Consider the following 17,182-nt stretch of genomic DNA (forward strand, 5'->3'; position numbering starts at 1 on the left):
TATTAGCTTTCCACGTAAACCAAGTTATTCAGCCTCTTTTCTCCACTGAATTTTCCTATTGAGCTATCCTTATTCTATTACTCTTTATATTTCTAATTAATATTTAAATAAAGCTATCGAATCCTGATCGCTGAAGCCGTCTTTCCTTCGAATTGCCGTGGATCCACCTGGGCTGGACCCTGGCATTGACTAGACGGACCTTTGTTGGCAAAGTAATGTCTCTGCTTTTCAATACACTATCCAGGTTGGTCATAACTTTTCTTCCAAGGAGTAAGCGTCTTTTAATTTCATGGCTGCAGTCACCATCTGCAGTGATTTTGGAGCCTCAAAAAATAAAGTCTGACACTATTTCCACTGTTTCCCCATCTATTTGCCATGAAGTGATGGGACCAGAGGTCATGATCTTCGTTTTCTGAATATTGAGCTTTAGGCCAACTTTTTCACTCTCCTCTTTCACCTTCGTCAAGAGGATTTTTAGCTCCTCTTCACTTTCTGCCATAATGGTGGTGTCATCTGCATATATGAAGTTATTAATATTTCTCCCGGCAATCTTGATTCCAGCTTGTGCTTCTTCCAGCCCAGAATTTCTCATGATGTACTCTGCATATAAGTTAAATAAGCAGGGTGACAATATAAAGCCTTGTCGTACTCCTTTTCCTATTTGGTGTACAAATCTGCAACCCTCTGGACCAGAGCCCACAAGGCTCTTCTGTCCATGGGATTCTCCAGTCAAGAATATTGGAGTGGGTGGCCATGCTCTCCTCCAGGGGATCTTCCAGACCCAGGGATCAAACACTTATCTCATACCTCTCCTGCATTGGCAAGAAGGTTCTTTACCACTAGTGCCACCAGAGAAGCCCTTTCTTGCCCGTGGTACCCTTAAATATTAAAAGGAGTCCTGTCTGCCACATATATATTTTAACCCCACTCTGATCATTAATCCCTTGGCTCCTTTCTCTTTCTTGTCTATTAGCTGTTTTTTTTTTTGTTTGTTTGTTTGTTTTTAGTGTCTGATTCAGTTCAGTTCAATTCAGTTGCTCAGTCGTGTCCGACTGTTTGTGACCCCATGGACTGCAGCACATCAGGCCTCCCTGTCCAAAACCAACTTCCGGACTTTACTCAAACTCATCTCCATTGAGTCAGTGATGCCATCCAACCATTTCATCCCCTGTAGTTCCCTTCTCCTCCAGCCTTCAATCTTTCCCATCATCAGGGACTTTTCAAATGTCTGATTACTTATTTAGTTTTCCAAATTAGTTTGACTTTCTGGTGTAGTTCCATAATCATCATTTGCATGTACCTTACTTGCTAAGCCTCTTGTTTATTATTATTATTATTATTATTTTATTTCTGATTTCTTTGTTATATAAAACCCAACCATATATTAACTTCACCAATTTCATTTTTGTTTCTATGCCCATCTTCTGAAGACTGAGAAAATTGTATCATTTTGTGGATTTTTGCCACTTCGAATTTATGATATTCAAGTTTAGTCTTGCTGCAAATGTCCTATTATATCACTCTTGCAAAATGCACTTTTAGTTTATCTAGCTATTTCAAATTTTACCAGTTTTCTCAAGGGAATGCTTCTTAGCTTCCTTATCTTTAAGAGATATTTTTTTATCCTTATTTTCCATAAAAATCAAAATTCAAGACTTCATTGTGAAAATGACTTAAGCTCTTAGATACTTAATTATATATCAGTTCAATTCAGTTCAGTCGCTCAGTCATGTCCGACTCTTTGTGACCCCATGAATCACAGCATGCCAGGCCTCCCTATCTACAACCAACTCCCAGAGTTCACTTAGACTCATGTCCATCGAGTCAGTGATGCCACCCAGCCATCTCATCCTCTGTCATCCCCTTCTCCTCCTACCCCCAATCCCTCCCAGCATCAGAGTCTTTTCCAATGAGTCAACTCTTCGCATGAGGTGGCCAAAGTACTGGAGTTTCAGCTTCAAGCATCATTCCTTCCAAAGAACACCCAGGGCTGATTTTCAGAATGGATTGGTTGGATCTCCTTGCAGTCCAAGGGACTCTCAAGAGTCTTCTCCAACACCACAGTTCAAAAGCATCAATTCTTCTGTGCTCAGCTTTCTTCACAGTCCAACTCTCACGTCCATACATGACCACAGGAAAAACCATAGCCTTGACTAGATGGGCCTTTTTTGGCAAAGTAATGTCTCTGCTTTTCAATATTCTATCTAGGTTAGTCATAACTTTTCTTTCAAGGAGTAAGTGTCTTTTAATTTCATGGCTGCAGTCACCATCTGCAGTGATTTTGGAGCCTCAAAAAATAAAGTCTGACACCGTTTCCACTGTTTCCCCATCTATTTGCCATGAAGTGATGGGACCAGATGCCGTGATCTTCATTTTCTGAATGTTGAGTTTTAAGCCAACTTTTTCACTGTCCTCATTCACCTTCATCAAGAGGCTTTTTAGTTCCTCTTCACTTTCTGCCATAAGGGTGGTGTCATCTGTATATCTGAGGTTATTGATATTTCTCCTGCAATCTTGATTCCATCTTGTGCTTCTTCCCACCCAGTGTTTCTCATGATGTACTCTGCATATAAGTTAAATAAGCAAGGTGACAATATACAGCCTTGATGTACTCCTTTTCCTATTTTAAACCAGTCTGTTGTTCCATGTCCAATTCTAACTGTTGCTTCCTGATCTGCATATACGTTTCTCAAGAGGCAGGTCAGGTGGTCTGGTATTCCCATCTCTTTCAGAATTTTCCACAGTTTATTGTGATCCACACAGTCAATGGCTTTGGCATAGTCAATAAAGCAGGAATAGATGTTTTTCTGGAACTCTCTTGCTTTTTTGATGATCCATATGCACGTACAAATTTCCTTACTTCTATTTCTCCTTTTCCAAAGGACAGATGTTCTTTGTAATACTTAAGACAGACCCACCTTGATCCTTATCATCACCTATATGATAGCCGCATCTAATTCTGTTTTCTTTAACACCACACTCAACTTTGTACCTGCTTTCTTCCTTATTCTTTGACTCCTCTTCCTTCCTATCCTGTCCCATCTCCTCAAGTCACCTCCATCTTCCTCTTTTCTTTTCTTTGCACTTTATATCTGTCTCTGTCTGTCTGTACCTCTCTGGATAAACACACAAACTTCTAATTTCTCTCATCTTGCAACAGCAGGGAAAAAAATAACAACACAAAACACAAACATTTCTTCACTTACCATGTTGCTCTTCCAGATAAAAATATCTCTCCTACTAGATTCTTAGGAAACAGACTAGTCACTGTTGTTCTTGCCACACCATGCACTGACACCTCGACTTACTGTAACCTAGAACCAACCCTTATTGTTCTATTAAAGTTATTTGAGATAAAGTTGTCAGTGTCTTCTTGGGTGCTAAATACAAAAGGTGCACTTCAGGCCTTTCTTCCCTAATTTCTCTGCATCTTCTGGTACCACTGACTAAGTTTTTCTTTTTGACACCAAGCTTCATTTTCACTTTCCTGCTTATTTTGCATGACTCAAATTAGTGGAGTCATGCAATATTTGTCCTTTTGTGACTTCTCTCATTTCAGGTTTATCTATGTTGTCACAAGTAATAGAATTTCCTTTCTTTATAAGGCTAAATAATATTTGATTGTGTGTGCATACTGTGTTTTCTTTATCCATCCTTTGTTGATGAATATGTGAGGTGGTTTCAAATCTTGGCTTGTGATTAGCACTATAATAAACATGGAGGTAACAGACATCTCTTTGAGATCCTAATTTCAATTATTTTGGATATGTATTATGGAGCAGAAATTATTAAAAGTTACTGTCACTAGAAGTTTTAAACTAATAGAAGGAAAGATAGAACAAAATAAAATTATGGCACATTTGTGAGGTTAAATATGATCATTATTGTATTCCTAATAAATAAAATGAGTAGGTTTGTTCATTAACATGAAATGGTATAAATAAGAGATAGAGACATAATTTACATTGACTTCAGGAAAAGAAAAATAAGAAGTTGACAGCTAAATTGGTTAAAAGAGCAGTGTGCATATATTCTCAATCATGTTTGACTCTTTGCCACTCTATGGATTTTAGTCTGTCAGGCTCACCTCTCCGTGGGATTCTCCAGGCAGGAATACTGGAGTGGATTTCCACACACTCCTCCAGGGGATCTTCCTGACCCAAGGACTGAACCCCACTCTCTCATGTCTCCTGCTTTGACAGGTGAGTTCTCTACCACAAACACCACTTGGGAAAACAGCAGCATTGTTCACTATAGACAAGATAAGGCAACATCCTAAATGTCCATGGACAGATTAGTGGATTAAAAAAAAATGTAGTAATTGCATATTCAAATGTTTGAAAAATATTCAAACTTGCAATATGTACCAACATGGATGAACTTTGAGAATATTATGCTAGGTGAGATGTCAGTCACAGAAAGATAAATACAGCATGAAGTGAAGTGAAGTGAAGTGCAGTGGCTCAGTCGTGTCCGACTCTTTGTGACCCCATGGACTATAGCCTACCGGGCTCCTCCATCCATGGGATTTTCCAGGCAAGAATACTGGAGTGAATTGCCGTTTCCTTCTCCAGGGGAACTTCCAGACCCAGGGATCAAACCTGGGTCTCCCGCATTGTAGGCAGATGCTTTACCGTCTGAGACACAAGGGAAGCAAATACAGCATGACTGTTCTTAATTGAAGTATCGCTAATGGTAACACATATTTATAGACTCAAAGAGTAGAATGGTGGTTTCCAGGGGAAGAGGGAAGAGAAAAATGGGAAGTTAATAACAATAAGCATAAAGTTTTAGTTAAACAAGATGAATACATTCTAGAATCTGCAGTACAACATTGGATTCATATGATACTGTGTTGCACATTTAAAAATGTGTTAAGAAACTAGATTTCATGTTCAGTGTTTGCATCAGGATAAAAGTAATTTTTATAAAGGAAAATAATGAAAAAAAAGAGTCTTAAAAAATTAGAAGGAATTCATGATATAGACTTGGTAGTTACAGGAAGACATTTTCTGATTTGTAAGAAAAAGAAAGTTAATAAAAGCAAGAAAAGATAATGAAAAATGGGTACAATTTCTCTAAAGCTCATGAAGAGAGACCTGACTTCAAGAATCGTCAGTTCATATGATGGAAGAATACATATTTTGCTTTGTGATATTCAGTCAGTTCGCTTCAGTTCAGTTCAGTCACTCAGTCGTGTCTGACTCTTTGCAACCCTACGGACCACAGCACGCCAGGACACCCTGTCCATCACCACTCCTGGAGTTTACTAAAACTCATGTCCATTGAGTCAGTGATGCCATCCAACCATCTCACCTTCTGTCATCCCCTTTTCCTCCTTCCTTTAATCTTTGCTAGCAACAGGGTCTTTTCAAATGAGTCAATTTCTTGCATCAGGTGGCCAAATATTGGAGTTTCAGCTTCAGCATCAGTCCTTCCACTTAATATTCAGGACTGATTTCCTTTAGGATGGACCAGTTGGATCTCTTGAAGTCCAAGGGACTCTCAAGAGTCTTTTCCAACACGACAGTTCAAAAGCATCAATTCTTTGGCACTCAGCTTTCTTTCTTTCTTTTTTTTTAATTTAATTTTATTTTTAAACTTTACAATATTGTATTAGTTTTGCCAAATATCGAAATGAATCTGCCACAGGTATACCTGTGTTCCCCATCCTGAACCCTCCTCCCTCCTCCCTCCCCATACCCTCCCTCTGGGTCGTCCCAGTGCACCAGCCTCAAGCATCCAGTATCGTGCATCGAACCTGGACTGGTGACTCGTTTCATACATGATATTATACATGTTTCAATGCCATTCTCTCAAATCTCCCCACCCTCTCCCTCTCCCACAGAGCCCATCAGCTTTCTTTATATTCCAAATCCCACATCCATACATGACTATTGGAAAAAACATAGGCTTGACTAGATGGACCTTTGTTGACAAAGTAATGTCTCTGCTTTTTAATATGCTGTCTAGGTTGGTCATAACTTTCCTTTCAAGGAGCAAGCGTCTTTTAATTTCATGGCTGCAGTTAATACTTACAGTGATTTTGGAGCCCCCCAAAATAAAGTCAGCCACTGTTTGACTGTTTTCCCATCTTTTGCCATGAAGTGATGGGACTGGATGCCATGATCTTAGTTTTCTGAATGTTGAGTTTTAAGCCAACCTTTTCACTCTCCTCTTTTGCTTTCATCAAGAGGCTCTTTAGTTCTTCATTTTCTACCATAAGGGTGTTGTCATTTGCATATTTCGGGTTGTTGATATTTCTCCCAGCAATCTTGATACCAACTTGAGTTTCATCCAACCCAGCATTTCTCATAATGTACTATGCATATAAGTTAAATAAGCAGGGTGACAATATACAAGCTTGATGTACTCATTTTCCTATTTGGAACCAGTCTGTTGTTCCATGTCCAGTTCTAACTGTTGCTTCCTGACCTGCATACAGATTTTTCAAAAGGCAGGTCAGGTGGTCTGGTATTTCCATTTCTTTAAGAATTTTCCAGGGTTTGTTGTGATCCAAACAGTCAAAGGCTTTGGCATGGTCAATAAAGCAGAAGTAGATATTTTTCTGGAACTCTCTTGCTTTTTTGATGATCCAGTGGATGTTGGCAAGTTGATCTCTGGCTCCTCTGCCTTTTCTAAATCCAACTTGAACATCTGGAAGTTCATGGTTCACGTACTGTTGAAGCCTGGCTTGGAGAATTTTGAGCATTTCTTTGCTAGCGTGTGAGATGAGTTCAATTGTGCAGTAGTTTGAGCATTCTTTGGCATTGCCTTTCTTTGGGATTGGAATGAAAAATGACCTTTTCTAGTCCTGTGGCCACTGCTGAGTTTTCCATATTTGCTGGCATATTGTGTGCAGGACTTTCACAACATCATCTTTTAGGATTTGAAACAGGTCAACTGGAGTTCTATCACCTCCACTAGCTTTGTTTGTAGTGATGCTTTCAAAGGCCCACTTGACTTCGCATTCCAGGATGTCTGGCTCTAGGTTGGTGATCACACCATCGTGATTATCTGGGTTGTGAAGATTTTTTTTGCATAGTTCTGTGTATTCTTGCCACCACTTCTTAATATCTTCTGTTTCTTTTAGGTCCATACCATTTCTGTTCTTTATTGAGCCCATCTTTGCATGAAATGTTCCCTTGGTATCTCTAATTTTCTTGAAGATATCTCTAGACTTTCTCATTCTATTGTTTTCCTCTTTTTCTTTGCATTGATCGAGGAAGGCTTTCTTTCTTATGTCTCCTTGATATTCTTTGGAACTCTGCATTCAAGTGAGTATATCTTTCCTTTTTTCCTTTCCCCTTTCATGTCTCTTCTATTCACAGCTATTTGTAAGATCTCCTCAGACAACCATTTTACCTTTTTGCATTACTTTCTCTTGGAGATTGTCTTGATCACTGCCTCCTGTACAATGTCACAAACCTCCACTCATAGATTTCAGGCCCTGAGTCTATCAGATCTAATCCCTTGAATCTATTTCTCATTTCCACTGTATAATAGTAAGGGATTTGATTTAAGTCATACCTGAATGGTCTAGTGGTTTTCCCTACTTTCTTCAATTTAAGTCTGAATTTGGCAATAAGGAGTTCATGGTCTGAGCCACAGTCAGCTCCTGGTCCTGTGTTTGCTGGCTGTATAGAGATTCTCTATCTTTGCTGCAAAAAATATAGTCAGTTTGATTTTGATATTGACCATCTGGTGATGTCCATGTCTTCTCTTGTGTTGTTGGAAGAGGGTGTTTGCTGACCAGTGAGCTCTCCTTTGGAAAACTCTATTAGCATTTGCCCTGCTTCATTGTGTACTCCAAGTCCAAATTTGCCTGTTACTCAAGGTATTTCTTAAGTCCCTACTTTTGCATTTCAATCACCTCTAATGAAAATGACATTTTTTGGGTGTTACTTCTCAAAGGTCTTCTAGGTCTTCATAGAACCGTTCAACTTCAGCTTCCTCAGCATTATTGGTGAGGGCATAGACTTTGATTACCGTGATATTGAATGGTTTACCTTGGAAACAAACAGAGATCATTCTGTTGTTTTTAATATTGCATCCAAGTACTGCATTTCAGACTCTTTTGTTGACTATGGTGGCTACTTCATTTTTTCTAAGGGATTCTTGCCCACAGTAGTAAATATAACGGTCATCTGAGTTAAATTCACCCATCCTAGCCCATTTTAGTTTACTGATTCCTAAAATGTCAATGTTACTCTTGCCATCACCTGTTTGAGAACCTCTAATTTGCCTTGATTTATGGACCTAACATTCCACATTCCTATGCAATACTTCTCTTTACAGTATTGGACCTTAGTTCCATCACCAGTCATATCCACAACTGTGTGTTGTTTTTGCTTTGGCTCCATCTCTTCATTATTTCTGGAGTTATTTCTCCACTGATCTCCAGTATTAACTGGTCACCTACTGACTCGGGGAGTTCATCTTTCAATGTCCTATCTTTTTGCCTTTTTATACTGTTCAAGGGGTGCTCAAGGCAAGAATACTGAAGTGATTTGTCATATTACTTGTTCTGAAATAAGAACAATAAAATGGATTTATGGAAAATGAAATGCATTTATGGAGAGAAGACAAGACTAGATCATCTTAACACTACTTTAAAGACTTCTCCCATGGCTTGTTGGGTAAATAATCCACCTGTAATACAGGAAACACAGGAGATGGGGATTGGATCCCTGAATTGGAAGGATACTTTGGAGAAAGAAATGGTAGCCACTCAAGTATTATTGCCTGGCTAATCCCATGAACAGAGAAGCCTGGAAGGCTACAGTCCTTAAGATTGCAAAGAGCTGGACAGAACAAAGTATGAATGCATGCAAAAACTTTATAGCAGAAAGGTCTCTTAAGGGAGAATTAGGGTGTTCAGTAGACATAGAATATATATAATATAACTGTGAAATTTTTTTCTGAATTATATTGTTTAAATTTTGGTTTTAAAGTATGGTTTTATTGATGTAATAAATGTTTAGTTCTTACTTGACTTTTGGGGAAATAAGAAAATACATAAGTTGAACCATAATGTTTAAAAGCTTTGGAAATACATTAATATAAAATTACTGACTTTGGCTGAGTAATACTCCATTGTGTATATGTACCACAGCTTTCTTATCCATTCATCTGCTGATGGGCATCTAGGTTGCTTCCATGTCCTGGCTATTATAAACAGTGCTTCGACGAACATTGGGGTACATGTGTCTCTTTCCCTTCTGGTTTCCTCAGTGTGTATGCCCAGCAGTGGGATTGCTGGATCATAAGGCAGTTCTATTTCCAGTTTTTTAAGGAATCTCCACACTGTTCTCCATAGTGGCTGTACTAGTTTGCATTCCCACCAACAGTGTAAGAGAGTTCCCTTTTCTCCACACCCTCTCCAGCATTTATTGCTTGTAGACTTATGGATTGCAGCCATTCTGACTGGCGTGAAATGGTAACCTCATAGTGGTTTTGATAACGCATATATATGGAATTTAGAAAGATAGTAACAATAACCCTGTGTACGAGACAGCAAAAGAGACACCAGTGTATAGATCAGTCTTATGGACTCTGTGGGAGAGGGAGGGGGTGGGGAGATTTGGGAGAATAGCATTGAAACATGTATAATATCATGTATGAAATGAGTCGCCAATCCAGGTTCGATGCACGGTACTGGATGCTTGAGGCTGGTGCTCTGGGACGACCCAGAGGGAGGGTAGGGGAGGGAGGAGGGAGGAGGGTTCAGGATGGGGAACGCGGGTATACCTGTGGCGGATTCATTTTGATATTTGGCAAAACTAATACAATTACGTAAAGTTTAAAAATAAAATAAAATTTAAAAAAAAATTAAAAAAATAAAATTACTGACTTTGGAATTATAATAATAAAATGCATGTTTGTTAAAATCTTGTGAAATAACTGAAAAGAGAGAGGCCTTGTGAAATTTTTATAAATAAATCTAAGGAGAGCAGTAGTTGGTAAACAAACTAGAACTTGTATGACGGTGTGGAACAAAAGAGATCCAGTACTACAGTGAAAGAAATGAAAATAAAGCCAAACCAGAACAGGAAACAAAAGGCAAATCGCTGCTAGGTTTACACAAAGCAGAAACAGATTATGTGGTTATTCATTATCCTCTTACTAATAAAATTTTAAAAAGTCATTAAATGTGCTTTCAGGCTTAAGTGTGTTTGGAATACTGACAAGTTTGCATGCTATTTCAGTAGCTGACAGTAGGATGAAGGGAAAAAAAAAAAAACAGATGATGTGCCAATGAGGAAATATTAGATTAGGAAACATTTTGAAAGCCAGAGATGATGTGAAAGTTATAAAACAACAGATCATGGGAGAAGAACCCTGCTTTATTGGTCAATCTGTGGATGCAATTTCATTTTTAGTTATCAAAAAATAATATTTAGCTTAATTCTTTTCAGAACTCTAAATATTTAAACTTTAAGCAACTTTCCAACAGGTGCTCAGAAATCACTCTGTGCCTCTAAAGTTCTAAATGTTGGCATTCAGCCTAAGCCATATGGAAGGTGTTGATTCAGTCTTCCGCTAATATTTACAGAGTGTCTCTGTGTGCTAGATGAGAAGTGTATTGGTGAAAAGATACAGATACTGTCCCTCCTTCATGGAACTTTGAGGATAGTTTCAGAACCATATACTACTCTAGAGAAGGCAATGGCACCCCACTCCACTACTCTTGCCTGGAAAATCCCATGGTCAGAGAAGTCTGGTAGGTTGCAGTCCATGGGGTCTCGAAGAGTCGAATATGACTGAGCGACTTCACTTTCACTTTTCACTTTCATGCATTGGAGAAGGAAATGGCCACCCAGTCCAGAGTTCTTGCCTGGAGAATCCCAGGGATGGCAGAGCCTGGTGGGCTGCCATATATGGGGTGGCACAGAGTCAGAAACGACTGCAACAACTTAGCAGCAGCAGAAGCATATATTACTCATATATTATAGAAAAATTATAGAAAAGATTGAAGGCAGGAGAAGAAGGGTGCGATAGAGGGCAAGATGGTTGGATGGCATTACCAACACGATGGATATGAGTTTGAGTAAGCTCTAGGAGTTGGTGATGGACAGGGAAGCCTAGTGTGCTGCAGTCCCTGGGGGTGCAAAGAGTCAGACATGACTGAGCAACTAAACTGACATAAATACAGGAGAGGAATAGTATTAGTTAAAAAAAAATCTTGACGGTTTATTGAGAGTAAATTCAGTGCTAGACAATGGAGAGTCATTGTTGTAATGTGAATCATCGTATGTCATCCTGCTGAGAAATCTTTTTGATCTTGGTGACACTGACAGGCATATAAAATGAGGAATGTGATACGAGCACAGAAGATGGAAAATGATAGTACTCTGCCTGTAGTTGGTTGAATCTAAGTTTGTCCAGCCCAAAACCCCAGACTCTAAGAAAGATATTGACAAAGTAGAAGACATTCAGAGCCAAGGAGATGGGAATTTTGAAGGGAATTGACAATATAACAGATGAAGCCTCCTTAAAGCATTTGTGGATATTGAATCTGTAGAAGAGAAGACTCAAGGGGAACTTGAGAGTGCCTTTTAAATAGACCCAGGGCTTTCCTGAGCAAGAAGCATCTGACTTGTTTCTTGTGGCCCTGCAGTTTCAAACTGGAATGAAAAACTGGGAACTCCAGGGAGTATAATTTTTGCTAAATGTAAAAAGGAATTTTGTACCAGTCACAGCTATCCAAAGACACCTCAGACATCCTCTAGTGAGGCAAGACCTCAGGCAATAATATTTTCTGCATCACCGAAAGTGCTCAGACACAGGCTGGACCAGCACACATCTGGCAGTCTGTTGGATGGGAAATTCAACATCAAATGAAAACTGAAATAGAGGCCCCCTAAAGATCTCTTATCCCTTACCACTCTGAGAGTCTAGTCAATGTACATTTTTATTCTTCTGGCTAGTGAGCATCGGCATTCATACACTTAGCTTCTTTACCCCCATAGTGAAGTTTTTGACTTTTTTTTCTCTTTACACATTTAATTTAAAACATTAAAATATTTTGGAGTAACTTCCCTGGAAGCCCAGTGGATAAGATTTCACCTTCTAATGCAGGGGGTGAGTGTCCAATCCCTGGTTGGGAAGCTAAGATTCCACATGCCTTGTGCCCCCAACTCCAAACACAACAAAACATAAAACAGAAGCAATATTGTAACAAATTCAATAGATATTTAAACAATATGTTTTGGAGGTAAGAGGAGTGACTTTGGATATCTACTTCTGCTCAGCTCAGAGGCTGTCTAGACCAAGGCCTTGCAAGTTTGTTTTTCTCTCCATCTGGACTCAAGATCTCTGTCACTACCATGCTCTGCCAGATCAGCAGTCTGTTCAAGAATTTTTAGCTTGCTCTCCTTTTTCCTATTTATTGGAGCAGGAGGTGCTAGAGCAGCACTGTATATCTTATGATGGGCATCATTCAGTCCAGTCAAGGTGAGACCAAAAGGATAATTCAGAACCTTGGAATAAACTGGGTCCCAGTGTTCAGCACAAGTTCTGTTAGTGACTGTAGCTTATAGCAAACTGAAGAAAGAAGGTTCAGACTTCTAAAAGAAATGGTTCACTCTAAAGCTGCTTGGAATGAAGGTCTTCCAGGAGACATCTATACAATTTTTCACTTAAGCAGGAAGTATTTCCCCTCTAAATGCATGGACCACTCCAAAAAGGAAATCAGTCCTGAATATTCATTGGAAGGACTGATACTGAAGCTGAAACTCCAATATTTTGGCCACCTGATGTGAAGAACTGACTCATTGAAAATGACACTGATGCTGGGAAAGATTGAAGGCAGGAGGAGAAGCGGCCAACAGAGGATGAGATGGTTGGATGGCATCACCGACTCAGTGGACATGAGTTTGAGTAAGGTCTGAGAGTTGTTGATGGACAGGGAAGCCTGATGTGCTGAAGTCCATGAGGTCACAAAGAGTCAGACACGACTGAACGACTGAACTGAAATGCACGAAATCATGTTGGTGCATTGTTTGGGGGTTTACACTCATTAATGAATAGTCTTAAACTTGAAATAAACTTTGTTTAGCAAAGTTACCTAAGGAAAACTCTGATATCTGTCTCTCTTTCACTCTAGCTAGCTATACATATCTATATATCTATATCTATCTACATATATATGTGTCTGTGTGTGTGTGTGTGTGTGTGCTAAGTTGCTTCAGTAATGTCTGACTCTTTGTGACACCATGTACCATAGCTCTCCAGACTCCTCTGTCCATGGGATTCTCCAGGCAAGAATATTGGAGTGGGTTGCTATGCTCTCCTCCAGTAGATCTTCCCAACCCAGTTATCAAACTTGAGTCTCTTACGTTTCCTGTATTGGCAGGCAGGTTCCTTACTTTTAGTGCCAGCTGGGAAACACTACATATGTATGTGTGTATCCCTTTAAAACATAACCAAACTTAGTTCATAAAAAGCTAATGAATTTTAAATGTGACTACCTGGATGTCAAATACTTTGGTTTTAGCAATATTAGCAAAAAAAGGAAACATCAAACTATTTTACATAATGCAAGACATTTTATCTCCCCAAATATTTTATCCCCAATTATAGAGCTAAGTGGACTTCCCTCATAGCAGAGTAGGTAAAAAATCCACCTGCAGTGCAAGAGACCTGGGTTTGATTCCTGGGTCGGAAAGCTCCCTGGAGAAGGAAATGGCAAACCACTCCAGTATTCTTGCCTGGAGAATCCCATGGACAGAGGAGCCTGGCAGGGTACAGTCCATGGGGTCACAAGAGTTGGACACAACTTTAGTGATTAACCCACCACCAACACCAACATAGAGCTAGGTGAGCTTGTAGCAAAGTTGAATCTTAGTGGTTGTCTCTGATTTTTATACCTCAAAACTTGGGGCCTCAGGCACGACAGTGACAGAAAGACTTATGCAGGAGCCCACACAAGCCAGAAAGGATGTCAACATTGGGGTTTCTTGTTTCGATACTTCTCAGTGCTGCTGTGTGGGCTCCTCCTGCATCTTCTGGCAATGTGACCCAGAGGCCTCAGGGCAGGTCCCACTACCAGCACGTTTACATGGACTGAAGATCAAGACAAGCTTCCATGAATCCTGGCGACTTTTCTCAAGACTGTGGTGTATTTGTGTTTTCTTTTCACAGAAACCTTCCTACATGTAGGCAGGGCCTAGATCTCCACCATTCCCAGAAAACTCACATCTCCAGCTTGTCCATCTGAAGAATCCCCATTTTTACTGTTGGCATCAAACTCTTCCATTTGCCTCAAACCCTTCTACCTACCAATCTAGCCAAATTAATATCCATCAGTGGACCTAAAAATTAACTGATATCTATTACCCCTTTGCAAGTAAAGATGGGGGTTAAGGGTTAATGCCTATATACTGGTTTTAGAAAAACAATGGCTGAATTCCATCCTTTCTTTTTCATTTTTCCTTTCTTTTAAGTTGGAGGATATTTGTTTTATAATATTGTGTTGTTTTCCACTTCATAACAATGAGAACCAGACATAAGTATTACTGTACATATATTCCCTCCCCCTGGAGCCTCTCTCCTACCCCCCGCCCATCCCACCCACCCTGGGTCATCACAGAGCACTGAACTGAGCTTTCTGCACCTCAGGCAACACCAAAGGACTCATAAGCAGGTGCCAAGGTATCCAGACTCACTGGCTGAAAATAGACATATGGCTGGTCATCCTCTACTTCTTTGTGTGTTGAAGAGATTCTCTCTTTGACCTAACTCTAGTCAAGCACTACCGAGGCCTCTTCTGGGCTCAGCCTCAACCTTGGCCTATAAACATTTGAACAAACAGCTGAAAACGTCATCCTTGAGATGGTCCTAATTCCTCTTACAGTGTTTGCCTGTGAAAACTCAAGTCAACCATTTACTATTTGTTTCAGGCAACATCTGCAGAAGGTGCCCCTCTCTCCCAGTCTCTGGGATGGCAAGAGCCTAATTTTGATAACAGTCAGTTAACAAACCCAGATGGATTTCACAGGGACCAACTCCTTCCCAAAAGTCCTGCTTTCTGTAATTTTCACTTCCTCAACTGCGCTAAAGTTTCAAACATTCCCAAGCTTTCTATACTCTCATTTTCTCTTAAAAAAAAAAACAAAAACAAAAAAAAAAAACAAAAAACAGTTTGCTGCTAAGTCACTTCAGTCGTGTTCGACTCTGTGTGACCCCATAGACGGTAGCCCACCATGCTCCCCCGTCCCTGGGATTCTCAAGGCAAGAATACTGGAGTGGGTTGCCATTTCTTTCTTCGAAACAACAGTTTACCTCAGCTCAAATAGAACCTTCTTCCTTATTGTGAAAATAAAGTATCAGTTAATATCTGCCCTTACCATTTTACCTAGTGTTCCATTTTACTTATCTTTGATAGTGTCTAAGGAATGCATGTGATGATAATCATTTTTTTTTTTTAACTCATCCCCTTAACCGTCAATCTCATCATCTCTTGCCACAGTCATGATTGACTCTTCACGACCCTAGGGATTGTAGCCCACCAGGCTCCCCTGTCCACAGGATTTCCCAGGCAAGAATACTATAGTGGGTTGTCATTTCCTACCCCAGAGGATCTTCCCAACCCAGGGATTGAAACCGTGTCTCTTATGTCTCTTGTATTGGCAAGTGAGTTCTTCACCACTAGCTCCACCATTTATGTGTGTAATTATATAAATAATTAAATAGAAAATTTTTGCAATAATAGAATAATGCTCTAAATATTGTAGATAAACTGTGCCCCCTACTAGATCATACAGCTAATGCTATATTTCTATATAAATTGTATTAAAATTCTTCTAAGATTTAGTTAGCATACTTTTTCTCATTACTTGGTAGGCCTCATGTTTTGCACTGAGAAAGACTATCCTTATAGAGTCTAATATTAATCCTCTTCAGCATGCTATTATGAAAATAACAAGATAATCAACTAGGTGTAATACTTATACTGGAGAAGGCAATGGCACCCCACTCCAGTACTCTTGCCTGGAAAATTCCATGGACGGAGGAGCCTGGTGGACTGCAGTCCATGGGGTCGCTAGGAATCAGACATGACTGAGCGACTTCACTTTCACTTTCACTTTCATACATTGGTGAAGGAAGTGGCAACTCACTCCAGTGTTCTTGCCTGGAGAATCCCAGGGACGGGAGAGCCTGGTGGGCTGCCATCTATGGGGTCACACAGAGTCGGACACGACTGAAGTGACTTACCTTATAATACTTATACAGGGCTCAGAACACACAGAATTTTCCATCAAAATCTAAACAAACTATATAAAAGGATATGAATTTGATTTTATTGCCAAGTTAACTTCCTGAATTGACTTGGTACATAGTTCAATTTTTAATTCGTGAAACATGACCATAATATTTTTTTTCTAAATTCTCATTTCCATACTTACATTTCACTCATATTTTCTCACACTAAAGAAGCTTTATATGATTTTCTAATTTGAAAATTCTGTTTTTATGTACTGAATCTTCTTTAATATATGAATCTCTCAGTACTTTTCAGTACCACCTCTAAAATTGTATACTCATGCCTCACAGAAATATCTCATTGCCATTTTTGGGAAAGTAAATCCTCTCCATCTGGCTGATGACTTAGTGTAAGACTTTTCAAAAATGCACCTGACTTGACTTCATGTTATTTTAAATTAATACTCCTTCAACATAGCTTGGCCATGGATGTGAAAACTGAAAGCATAAGTAGAAAGTAACAGATTTTTGCCAAATGGCTTTGCCAGAGAAACTCTGGTGAAATGTGTGTGTGTGTGTGTGTGTGTGTGTTTTAACTCTCAACAACAATTTTACTACTTATCAAGATGTTTTAAACTTTTATGATGAATAGTTTAATGATCTAAAGCAAAAATGATCATTTTATTCTATTGTTAAATAGGAAACATGTTAAAAAGACAATTCTCTTTTTTGAACTCTTTATATAAATATATATTATAAAAAACAACAAAAAATAGAAATTGGCAATGTTTTGTCAATATTCATAAAGTTTTAAATCATCAAGTGCATTTTCAAATATTCTAAAATGTTGCTGAGAAGATAACAGTGAATCTTCATCTGAAGATACAGAATTTCAAACGTGAGCCAACTATGGCAAAACCAATACAATATTGTAAAGTTAAAAAATAAAATAAATAAAAAAAAAAGAAAACAATAA

Source organism: Bos javanicus, chromosome 1 (assembly GCF_032452875.1).
Source record: "Bos javanicus breed banteng chromosome 1, ARS-OSU_banteng_1.0, whole genome shotgun sequence".
Classification (NCBI taxonomy): domain Eukaryota; kingdom Metazoa; phylum Chordata; class Mammalia; order Artiodactyla; family Bovidae; genus Bos; species Bos javanicus.